The sequence below is a fragment of the Cebus imitator genome, unplaced genomic scaffold (genome assembly GCF_001604975.1).
Source record: "Cebus imitator isolate Cc_AM_T3 unplaced genomic scaffold, Cebus_imitator-1.0 Scaffold145, whole genome shotgun sequence".
Classification (NCBI taxonomy): Eukaryota; Metazoa; Chordata; class Mammalia; order Primates; family Cebidae; genus Cebus; species Cebus imitator.
Genome location: NW_016107460.1, coordinates 5927410 through 5940459, shown reverse-complemented (window position 1 = coordinate 5940459; position 13050 = coordinate 5927410).

The following is a 13050-nucleotide window of genomic DNA, read 5'->3' as shown; positions in this document are numbered from 1 at the left end:
CATTCTGCACACAGCAGACCATCGGCCAGGGCTCCCCCTTCTCCCCTGGGCGACATCTCACCTTCTAGCAGGCTGGCTTGGGCCTGTGCTCATGGGAGCCTTAGGGCTCCAGGCCCAGCAAGAGGACAAGCCCCAGGAGATGTGGGCTTTCCAACCTTCAACTTTAATGTCCCACTGGTCAAAGTGAGGGACACGGCCAAGCCCAGAGTCTGTGTGGGACCCCGCCCCCACCCAGAGCAGAAACACAGGGCAGGAAGGTCCTGGGGTCACTTTTGCCAACAGCCTATGTGCGGCCCCCGTTCCCTCCCTCCAGTCAAAGCCTCCTCTCTGAGTCCCACATCCACAGGGGTGGTGGCCCTGTCCCCTTTGCTGTCCCTCCCCCATCCATGCCACCCACTTGCCCCATCTGCTCACTGCACACAGGGGCCAGAGCCCCCACCCCCAGACACCCCTCAGACAGAAACAACTGGGACTGGCAGCTTCTGGGCAGCAAAGCTCAGCTCACTCTGCCTTTTCACCCTTGTTTTAAGGTCAAAAGGAGAAAAATTGCTTCTCAGTTCTATGTTTCGCCTACAGCTAACCCTGGAACTAAATTAGCAGGTATTTTCTACCTTATTTGAGTACAGTCAAGATGTGTGATCAGGCCCCACAGCCACTGATCTCTCAGGATGTCAAACTTTACAGGTTGCTCCATGTTCACTCTCCAAGCCCCCCTAGACACTGTGAGGAATATCATCCCCGAATGTGCCGGAGACCCCCAGACACTGTGGGGAATGTGGTCCCCGAGTGTGCTGGAATCCCAAATGCCCAGTCAGCCCTGTGCAAAGGAGCCCTTGAGCTGGAGTGGAAGACACATTCTTTGCACAAGGAATTGTTCTGGACATCCAATAAAAGCAGAGAACTTGGCAGGGCACAGTGGTGCATGGCTGTGATCTCAGGACTGGGAGGCAAGGAAGGAGGATTGCTTGAGCCTATGAGTCTGAGGCCAGCCTGGGCAACATAGTGAGACCCTGTCTCAATCAATCAATCAATAATATTTAAAAGAATAGAGAATTTATCTTTGGTTGAATCCTTGGTAGTACAACAGAGTGGTCACCTACACAAACTCTGTATCCAAAATACTGCTGCCAAAACCCCAGCTGTGCCACTTACTCTGGATGACCTTGGGCAAGTTTCTCCACCCCTCTGTTCCTCACCTTCCCAATCTGTAAAATGGGTGACAACAATGAGCACCAACTGATACAGTTTGGAGGTGTGTTCCCTCCAAATCTCATGTTGAAATGTGACCTCCAACGTTGGTGGACCTGGTGGGAGGCGTCTGGGCCGGCCATGGGGGCGGATCCCTCCTGAACGCTTGCTGTGGTCCTCGCAATAGCAAGTGAGTCCTCTCTCTATGAGTCCATGTGAGACCTGGTTGTTTTAGAAGAACCCGGCCCCTCCCTCCTGTCTCTCTTGATCCTTCTCCCTCCGCGTGGTATGCCAGCCCCACCTTTGCCTTCTGCCATGACTGTAATCCCCCTGAGGCTTCTTCAAGGGCAAATATTGGTGCCATGATTCTTGTGCAGTCTGCAGAACTATGAGCCAAAATAAACCTCTTTTTTTTTTTTTTTTTTTTGAGACAAGGTCTCACTTTGTCACCCAGGCTGGAGTGCAACGGCACAATCTCAGCTCACTGCAACCTCCACCTCCTGGGTTCAAGAGAGTATCCTGCCTCAGCCTCCGTAGTAGCTGGGTTTACAGTCATCCGCTATCATGCCAGGCTAATTTTTATATTTTTAGTAGAGACAGGGTTTCACTATGTTGGCCAGGCTGGTCTCAAACTCCTGACCTCATGATCCGCCCGTCTCAGCCTCCCAAAGTGCTGAGATTACAGGCATGAGCCACCGTGCCTGGCCAAAATAAACCTCTTTTCTTTATAGGTTACCCAGCCTCAGGGATTCCTTTATAGCAACACAAACAGACCAACACACCTGCCTTCCAGGGTATTGCGAGGAGCCGAGTCAACACATATAAAGCTTCTCTGTGCTCAGTGCAATCACAGACTTGCACCCATTCTTTTAGTAACCTAGAAAGAGACAGATCAGGCGTTGGCTCAGCTGCCAGGTGATCACGTTTTCCCATTAATTTGGAGCCTCAGGTCTAGTATTCTCCCTCCTTATGAGTCGTTCACTAGGACTTTCAACCCAAACCTCTACAGAGTAATGACCAGCAGGAAAAAGAAGCAGCTGGTAAGTGCTGCCTCCTCTTTGATCTTTATTTAAAGGAGGATTAGGAAATCCTGCAGAACTGAAAAGCCTAAAGTGAGGCTGTGGTAAGGATAGAATTTTTTTAACCAAGCAGATCAAAGAGGGAGGTAGCGCCTGGTGCTCCCAACAGCTGAAGCCATTTTTTTAATCACGCTTCAGATGGCCTGGAGGTTGGTGGGAAGATGGCATGGCTCACCATCCCAAGCCCGTGTGCTTTCCAGGCAATGAGCCACAGAGCTTGATCTTTTTTCCCTACACACCAGGAAAAGGAAAAGAAGCTGGCTTTTGTTAAGCTTCACGTGGGGCCAGCAAGTTGCCTTATTATTGGGAGAGGCTAGCACCATTTGTGTCGCTGTTTACAATACTTGTTGCTGTGTCTGTTCGTATTATGATATTGACAGAGCCCATTATCATAATACGATTTATCATAACACCTCATGAATCCCATGACAACCCTATGGGGTGAAAAACGTTACGCCGTTGTTGGAAACGAAGGGGCAGGCCTCAGAGAGACTCCGTCACGTGCTCAATGTTACACATGACAAATGGGAAGTGAGATTCACATCAACGTCCCTCAGCACACACGCTCTTCCCACTGCCCCCTGGGAAATAGCCTTGGGTCCTGTGGGGAGTATGGTCCTGAATGTGCTGGAGACCCCTAGACACTCTGAGGAATATGGTCCCGACCGTGCTGGAGACCCCCAGACACTGTGGGGAATATGGTCCCGACCTGGCTGGCGTCCCCCAGACATTGTTTGCATCCTCAAATCTTCTGTCCTCCATTTTTTCCTACTAGTGTCCTGGGGGCCCCAAAGTAGAGAAGCCACCACGGGCTCCCCCTGCATTTAGTGAAGAAGTGCCCAGGAGGTCCACCCAGGAGCCACCTGCTCTCTAACATCCCCTCTGCCTGCCTGGTCCTCAGATCTGTCCACACCTGGACTGTCCAGTCCCACTCCGATGTGGCTTCTGCCATTAGCAAAGTCAAGGCCATAGCATATTTTTCAGAGAGCCACACGCAGCCCTCGGCAAGCACTCCCATGTCCCTCATTTGTGAAGGAGGAACATTGTGTCTCTTTTTTGGCTGGGGAGACCTAGAACTCAGGGGTGATGCAGGCAGAAGAGAAAACTAGGGCAGACTTTTCAGAAGTGGAGAAAAAGTAATACACTTCACAGGTGAGCTGCTGAAATCGTCCCACAGGGGAGCATTTTGTTTCTCATGAAACAGTTGACATTTGCCTCCAGGAGCCTAAACTGAGAAAAATGGAGCAGGCACTATTTATCCCAGCCAGGGATTACAACACTTTGGCCTGACACTCCCTGGGACCCCAGCAGACTACTCAACCGAAATACAAAAATAGGCGTTGATGTGATTTTTTCTCCATGCACAGTGCAATGGCTGGCTGGCTGCTGTTTCCTGCATAAACAGAAGCTGACAAACAAGTTATAAGCAGATACCCAGCTGGCATACTGCCCTCTTCTCTCCCAATACAGATAACACATGCCCCCATTCATGCAAACCCATAGGGACTTTGGAGGTTTGGTTGAAGTGCCAGGGCCACAGGGAACAGAAATGAGGTTTGTGGAACAAATGCATGGTCTATGGCAGGCAAGGTTTCAGCTGTTGACATATTCCAACACTGTGGAAACATTCCGGATGCAAATCCGCCTGCTGGGAGTAGGAGATGCTGGTAACATTTCACACCTCAGTGCCTCAGCCCACCTAACCTCCACACCAGTAGCATGGACGAGTCCCCTCCTCAGGAACCCTGCCTCTCTCTGCTGTTTGGAGTCAGAGCTTTCTCTGATGCAATAGAGGCTGCTCTACCTTTCACTGGCACAGCCCAGAGGCATGGGGAGGGGACACTCCCAGAGGTAACCTGAAAGAATAGGGGATGGGAGTTGACAGTCAGATGGCCCAGCCTCACTTCCTTCAGAAGCACAACAATGAGAGGCACCCTACACCCTGTGCAGAGTCCCCGGTAGAACTAGAGCTCAGTTGAACACAGCTGTAATCATCTCAATACCAAATTCTTTCATTGAACTTTCCTCCAGCCCTATTCCACCCCGCTATCCCTGTTCTGCCCCCTGGGATCACCACCCCATGAAAGTAGCTGAATCGAAGACTTTGTCTCAGACTTTGTTTCTAGGGAATTCAAACTTAACACAAAAAGTGGTCCTCAACTGCTCCCTGGAAAGACAGCGACAAAGACTTCATGACAGGGTCTTCAGCGACATTAATCACTTAAGTTAATACGTTAAGCACTGCCTCATGGGCAGTTCAATGCACATTGATAGGATCTTGCTTCAAGTCTGTGCTGCCTTCCCCCTCTGCTTTTCTGCCCCCAAGCCTTTTTTCAAAGCTGCAGAATGTCCCCCACACAGGGATAACCCTCAAATGAGGAAGATTGGGAGTTGGTGGATAAATCCCTAGCTGATGTTAAGTGTGACAATAATCACTCTATACTATAAAATATTTTGCCTGTAGTGCACTGGGATGAGGCCCAGGTGTAAGGAGAGCGTTGGCTTCTATACTAACTAGCATTTGAAGCGTATGAAAGCAGTAGTAATCATATGATGGGAGAGTTTGCCAGGTTTTGTTAACTGTCTTAGATTTGATGAAAGAGAATCATAAGCTCAGGTCAGCCAATTATCAGCTCAGGCTAGGCTGTCAAAGCCAGAATGCCTCCATGGAAGCATTTAAAGTGACCCTCATCTCTTGCAGCCAGAGGACAGATAGTGCTGAAAATCAGGACTGTAATTAAATCTACGGGTGGAAAAACCATAAAAGAGACTGAATGCATAGCCTTGACAGGTCTCCAAGGCTAATGTCAGGGATCAATATAGAAAAAGTGGGACCCTAAGTCCAGGAATGGAGACATGTGGAAGAATGCATCTGAGAATTCTGGACCTTATCCACTGACCCCTCCAAACTGAAAGAAGGAACTTTCTCCCCTTTTCTAGAGAGAAAAATACTCTTAATTGGTGACTATGAAAAGGCAAGCCTTCCTATCATGCTGCTCCATAATGTGATGCTGCTTCTCCTCAGGTTCCTTCTTCCTCTCCTCATTATCTTCAGACCAATAACTAGTGTCAGTGATCAGCATATCCCATGCAGACTGTGAGAAAGCTAGAATGAGTGGTGAAGGAAAGAGCTGCTGAATTTCAGTTACAACTTCTCAGGGCCAACTGCAGCAACAAAACTAGCTGTGTTTGACAGATCCCTCTGGCTTAAGTCTTTGATTAGGGAGTTCACCTGGACACCACCTTGAAGAGTCAGTGATAGAGGGAACATAATGTGAGGCATGTGCGGATCAACTGTCAAGGGGTGGACTGTAGCAGGCTCTTCTTGGCTCTCCGGATTTCAGCACTGCTATCGTGGACAGTTCCATGCAAGTTGGGGTCTTGGTTCACATCTGTGCTGCCTTGTTGACTCCCTGCTTTTCTGCACCAGGGCTTTCTCCAAAGCTGCAGAATGTCCCACACACAGAGACAACCTTCCAATTAATTTGGGAGTTGGTGGATAAATACTCCCACCTTGCATCCTTCAGAGAGCAATTCTAAAGCGTGGTCTGCAAAATTCCTCACAGGGTCTCCAGCAGAATTAAGATCTAGCTGTTCACAGCAGTAACTAGCTCAACAATGAATCCTTTATAGATTTTTCTCTCCCTTCCTGTCCCACTACCATCAGTCTACCCTCCAGATTCCTGGGAATCTACTCTCAGTTAACCTCCCTGTGCTGCAGTCCTTGCCTCAGGCACTGCAAGTGGGACATCTAGAAATATCGGGTAATGTTTTTTGCCTTGTCCATGAACCAGGAGCTGCTGACAATGTGTGAGATTCTGTCCAGGGTAGAGGAAAGACGGGAGCCCTTGGGTAGCCTACTCTGTGGCTAGGCCAGACGTGGATATGTGAATGATTCTGGAGACAACTCAATTTTTATCCATTGCATTGGCTTTAATTGTCCATTATTTAAATCATAATAATTATTGATCATCCTCACTTTCTGGGGTTATAAATTTCTTAGGTTGCCCCAGTTTCCTTTGGCTTATAAGACTCCTGCTGAAGTGGTTCCTTCTGACCTCCTTGATCTCATGTCTCCTTCCCAGTCCCACCAGGGCACTCCATATCCAGCCACATAGAGTGACTCCGTTCCTGTGCCTCACACACTCTCTCATCTTCTGGCCCAAGCCCCAGGACTTAGCTATCTGGAGGAACTCTGCCTCTCCCCATCCTGGACCTATTCTAACCTAACTATCCCTCCAGTGCCCTGTCACTCCCTCTGCCAGCATTTGCTGGGTATCCCTCTTGTGCTCCAGGGACTCCTCACGCCTAGCCTGTCTGTTGTAACTATAACAATCTTTTGACTTTCTCTATTGGCTTTTGCATATAAACCATGGGACTATGAGCTTTATGAGAACAAGAACTATGTCTCACCCATTCTTGTAACCCCGAAACCTAGCACTTTTCAGGGCATATGTCAAGTGTGTAGTAATGTTTTTTTTTTAAGCTAAGTTGGTACAAAAGTCATATCTACAGGGTATCATAATAGTCCATTCATGCACATATTCGTTTAATGGGGCTGCTGTAGCAATGTACCACAAATAGAGTAGTTTAGTAGAACAACAGAAATTTATTCTCTTGTCGTTCTGGAAGCTACATCTTTAAGATCAAGGGAAAATCTTGATCTTCCCTAAGATTAAAGGAAGGCTGTCTGCTTCAACAAAAAAATCCTGATCTTATTGGTGATTTTGCATAAGTTTACACACAGAGAGAATGCCCTGTGATAATAAAGCCAGAGAGATCAGAGTGATGCAGTTCCCACGTTCCAGATGGGACAGGGAAAGAATGATGGGACACACACAGGTGACTGTGGGTATCCAGGAGCCTGGTGACCACACCCAGGAAGGGCCAGTGGGGCAGAGGGCCACACAGGAGAGGCCTCCACTTGTGCTTTCCCTGTCATACATCCTATGATGTTGCCCAAGTTTCCCAAATATTTGAAATGTGATCTAGAAGAAAGTATTCTTTTTCTCATTTCTTATTTAAAGATGGCAGAAGGATTGGGCACAGCCAGCTGGCCCCCTGAGGAGGTGTTTGCTGCCCTCCTGTCTGTTAGACCCAGAGATCCATGGAGGCAGGAACTGCACCTATCTCAAGCATCACCAGACACTAGCACCGAAGACAGGGAGCAGGAAGGTGTTCAGTCAATGTACCAATTGAATGAATGAATGAACGAACGAATGAATGAACAATGGATCTCCACTCTCACTCTCGTATGAAATGAATTGTATCCTCCTAAAAAAGATACGTTGAAGACATGACCCCGAATACTTTGAAACGTGACCCTATTTGGAAATAAGGCCATTGCAGATGTCATTAGGTCAGAAGAGCTCATGCTGGAGTGGGGTGGGCCTGGGGTCCATCAGAGAAGACAGCCATAGGAAGACAGAGGCACAGGGGAAAGACGGCCACGTGACAATGGAGACAGACAGGAGGATGCACCTGCAAGCCGAGGAATGCCAAGGACTGCTGGCAGCAACCAGAAGCCAGAGGAGGCAGGAAGGATCCTCCCTACAGACTTCAGAGGGAGCACAGCCCCTTGGACACCTTGATCCCAGGCTCCCAGCCTGCAGAGCAGTGCAGGGGCCAGCTCCTGCCATGCTGAGCCCCCACACCAATCTGTGGTGCTTTGCTACTGCAGCCCCAGGACATCACCCCACAGCCAGGGCCATAGCACTAGCAACTTCACCCCCTCTGCAGGAGCCACACTGGCACCAGCTGACTGCCCAGAGCCCTTCCCTGCACAAACTCCTGCAGCCGTGGCTCAGTCATCTATTCATTTGCTGCAGCCTTGGAGCACCATGGACTGGGCCTCGTGCTGGATGCTGGGGATGCAGTGGGCTCACAGTGCAATCTTCATCACTCCCTGTTATTATCACACCATACTGATGCAGGACAGGCAAACCCCAAAATTGGGGCTTAGCCCAGGAGGGTTCTTGGCTTCACCCAGGAGATAATTTAAGGGTGAGTTGGTGGTTTTAGACAGCAACTTTTATTGAAGTGGCAGTGCATGGCAGCAGCAGAGATATGGCTCCTTGCAAATCAGGCTAACCCACAAGCAACGTGCCCAGGGTAGCAGCTCAGAAGCACTTCTGTACTCACAGTTATACTTACTTTTAATTACATGCAAATTAAGTGTGTGCAGAAATTTCTAGGAAAAGACTAGGAACTTCCAGGTTGTCAGGGTTGTTGCCATGGAAAGGGGTAGTAATTTCCAGGTGTTGCCATGGAAATGGCAACTGACATGGCACACTGGTGGGAGTGTCTTATGGAAAGCTGCTTCTGCCCTGGCCTTGTTCTATCTAGTCCTCAGTTTGGTCCGGTGTCCAAGCCCCACCTCCAGAGTCGAGTCCCACCTCCTACCTCAATATCACTGATGCCTGAGACCCAGGAAGCTTCAGTAACTTCCCCCAAATCACCCTGCTCTGAGGGGCAGTAAGGGGCACTACCTAAAACATGTTCATGGGGGACACGGTGAACCCCAGAGCTGGTTGTTGCATGTGGAGACCACCCAGAAAGATTAACAGTGTTAAGTTTTCCAATTTTTTTTTGAGACAGGGTCTCACTCTGTCACCCAGGCTGGAGTGCAGTGGCATGATCTTGGCTTACTGCAACCTCTGCCTCTCAGGTTCAAACAATTCTCCTGCCTCAGCCTCCTTACTAGCTGGGATTATAGGCATCTGCCACCACACCTGGCTAATTTTTATGTTTTTTGGTAGACAGGGTTTCACCATGTTGGCCAGGCTAGTCTCAAACTCCTGGCCTCAAGTGATTCACCCACCTCAGCTTCCCAAAGTGCTGGGATTATAGGCATGAGCCACTGCGTTCAGCCCAAGTTTCCCAAATATTTGAAATGTGATCTAGAAGAAAGTATTCTTTTTCTCATTTCTTATTTAAAGATGGCAGAAGGATTGGGCAAAAGTGTTCCACCACCCAGGGCCCTGAAATCACATACAGTTTTGAGCAGGCCTGGGCACCAAGCCCCTCAGCCTGAGGAGCCCAGGGTCAGGCCACTCTTCCTGGTAAGCTCAGGGCCCGGAAGCAGGAGGGCGGCACCTATGCACATCTCAGGGCCTGCTGTACATGCATCTCCTGGGCACTATGAAACTGCCAGCCTTCTGCGGTCTGATGGCCCTCCATCTGGCAAGCACTAATGTTAAATTTTCAGGAATTTTAGGAGCCAGTGGTTAAACGCAGCCATTATTAAAAATTAAACTATATAAACTTTCAATTAAGTAAATTATAAAAATGAACATAATAAGTACTCACATGTCATGATTTCCCCATTATCTGACTTCATCTGACTGCACACCACATGTGCCAGGTGGCTCATGTCTGTGGCAGGTTTACGGTGGAGTCTGTGTGGTGGCACTGCTGGTCCCTTCTCAACCCTCATTCAGTGATGGCAGAGTCATGGGCTTCAGATCAGCCATAGTTGCAGTGTTTACACCACAGTAGGCAAATGCTGTCAACCAAGGTTAGATTAACTGTTCCATGGATCTCCCAGTCTTAGAAAAGACAGAAATTGCTAACAATGCAGACTAAACTCTAAAGTACGTTGTGTTTCTGGACATTTATTACACTGTGATGAGCACAGAAAAATGAGGAAATATTCTTTGAGTATTTGAAAACTATCATCCAATTCCTTGAAGGAACCACTCACATAATTGACAAAATGATGATGTTTAGACATATGTCTCTGTTGTTTCATTTCTGTCTTATTCATTAATATAAACAAAAATGGAAACTGACATTCACATCAGAACTATACTTGTTCATCAATTGCAAGCTCTGACTACAACAAATACAAGAGTTTGACAAAAATCAACAAAAGCGATCTTTGAGAATCCATTCATCATACGGAATTTGAAATACACAGTATTGTAGATGTTAATGTCAATTGTGTGCTCTGTCTCCTTTATATCAGTAATAACTTCTGTGCATTTTATCACAGAGCTGGTTGTTGAGCATCACCAGCACAGCAGTGTCTCCCAGCTAAGGCCAACCTTGACCTTCTGAATCCTCAGCCTTTCCCACGTTTTCACTGCGTGTGGCCGAAGCTCAGCCCTGGGCCTACAAATGCAGCCATGGCTGGCCTTGACCACACAGGCCCTGAGCAGCTGACAGTGGGGATTGGCACTGCCAGGTGTGAGACTTGACAGGCCTGGCTGAAGACTCAGGCCTTATGAGACAGAGGAATTTGTCAATGGGACCAACAGCCAAGAGGAAGCACCTGTAATGGCGGTGTCAGCCCTGAGTTTTTCTGCCCCAGTGGGTCCTCCCCGGGGTAGGCGGATTGAGGTTGACCTGCACTGCAGCAGGGAAGCCTCTTTTCAAGGTCCTGGTCCTTGACAAGTCCTCTCCTGGACCTGACTCTGCTCTGGGTCCTCTCATCCCTCTAGGGCTGACCTTGACATCGGTCCTTCACAGGCCTGCCTAACCCAGCTTTAGCAAAGAGTTCTGTTAAGTCAGGTGAGTGAGGTGCCCCCCACCCTCTACATCTGATCAGGTTCTTCATCCTCCACATCCCCCAGGTGATGTCTGATCACCTGCCTGACTTCAGCAAGAATCCCATTAGGTGGATTGAGCCAGAATCCTCTCAACCCCTGAGGTTGCCTCTTAGTCATTTTCCATCCACGGACCCCACACTGTTCCTTAGCTACAAATCCCCACTTGCCGGTACTGTGTTCCAAATAAAGCTCAGGGCCAGATGCAATGGCTCACACGTGTAATCCCAGCACTTTGGGAGGTTGAGGTGGGCAGATCACCTGAGGTCAGGAGTTCAAGACCAGCCTGGACAACATGGCGGAACACCAACTCTCCTAAAAATACCAAAAAAAAAAAATAATAAATAGCCAGGCGTGGTGATGTGTGCTTGTAATCCCAGCTACTCAGGAGGCTGAAACTAGAGAATAGCTGGAACCCAAGAGGCAGAGATAACAATGAGCCGAGATTGCATCACTGCACTCCAGCCTAGGCAACAGTGAGACTCTGTCTCAAAAAAAAAAAAAAAAAAAAATCAAGCTCAGTCCTATACTAAAGTCCCCTTTCTCCCATTGTAATGGTCCCAGGTAAAATCTGATTTCAACACTTCAACGACACCCAGTTCCTTTGACAGCCTCTCCTCTCGCCCTCCACTGAGCAAGTTCCAGGCTGGGGGAATCCAACCCGACGGAAGTCTGGCTGCAGCCAGCGCAAGGCTGTCTGGCCAAGGGAATTTGCCTTTTTAAAAACATCATGGTAAAATACGCAAAACACAAAACTTACCATTGAAGAGGTCAGCACATGCCACCCTAAAATATGCCTCTTTGACACATGGATTATTTTGAGCTGAAGACGCTTGAGACACAGCAGGTGCAAGAAGGGTTCTCCGATTCTCCCTTTTCCACCTAAAAACGGGTGATAACATGTCCCTGAGAAAGATGTCCTCCCTGTCACCAGGAATAGACAAGTGTCCCATCACCAGAGACGGGGGCTCGGTGCTGAAACGAAGCCACAAAGCCAGCCTGCCATGTAACCCCGACCTTCAAGAGTCTCCTGCAGTGAGCTCCCATCCCGTCCACACACTTCACTGCCCCTAGCCCAGACCCCTTTGCCTCGTCATTTTCTCACGAACTTCTTTGTCTAAAAGGTGGATACGCTGTCTGTTCTGGTCACTTCAGGTCTTCATTTTCTTTTTTTTTTTTTCAATATAACAAAATGTATTTTCATTAGATATTAATTATGAACCAATAATGCATGTCAGCTAAATATTTCAAATCACATTCTGCACAAAGAATTACAGATCACATTTAATAACAAAATGTTTAGTTGTTAGGAACTTACAATATAATTTTCAAAACCAAAGAATAAAAATATTAAATATATAACTTTATGGCACAGGACAACATAAATTTGTGGCAAACTTTTGTGCTGGAAACAGAGTGGAGAAAAATCTAAATTAAAGCATAAAGTCAGGAAAGGAATGTCCATAAATTTCTGGTTAACTGAGGCTCATTATTTATTGTAAGAAGCAAGGGTCTTTGAACATCAGATTTTGTTTATAAAAATGAAAACCTCCTCAAACATCAGATTTATTTTACCTCAGCAACTTTTTTTCCTTTGCCAATGCATAATTCTGCTGTTCGTCACATTTACAAATATCTGGTAATTTCATAGACTACCAATGGCACACTTCAAATGCTGAATCTGATGAATTTTCTTCTATTTTGTTTTCCCCCAATGAGCGTACGGCCTATGATAGAGAAGATACTGAAACATGCCAAAATGATAATTGGTCTTAGAGAGACTTTACAGCAAATATTTAATGAAAGCCACTACATTTCTAACTCTAAAGAGCCAGACAAACACAATCCCTGCTTCCAGAGTTCACCATTCCGGATACAGCAGGTCAAGCACTGATGCTGAATCATTACGACCTTTAATTTCATCTTTCAAGATTTGCATAGATACTGATTTCTTCTGGAAGGGCAAATAAAATCTTCCCATATACACATCATTCTCTGGATTCTCATAAGGGGTATTTTGAAATCTGTATATTGACAAGGCCAGTAGATACTTTTTCTCTAACTGCCTTCTACTACTTAAGACTATTTTCCCCCTCAGTTTTTCCGCAACATATACCTCTGCAGTTTTGTCTGTCCAGTAGGCTTTTCTGTAAAACTTGGCTACACCTTTCTGTTCCCTTCACTGTTTTCCTCTGTTGCTCTGCTCCTTAACAGAAGCCTGCTGGTCTGGGCTTCCC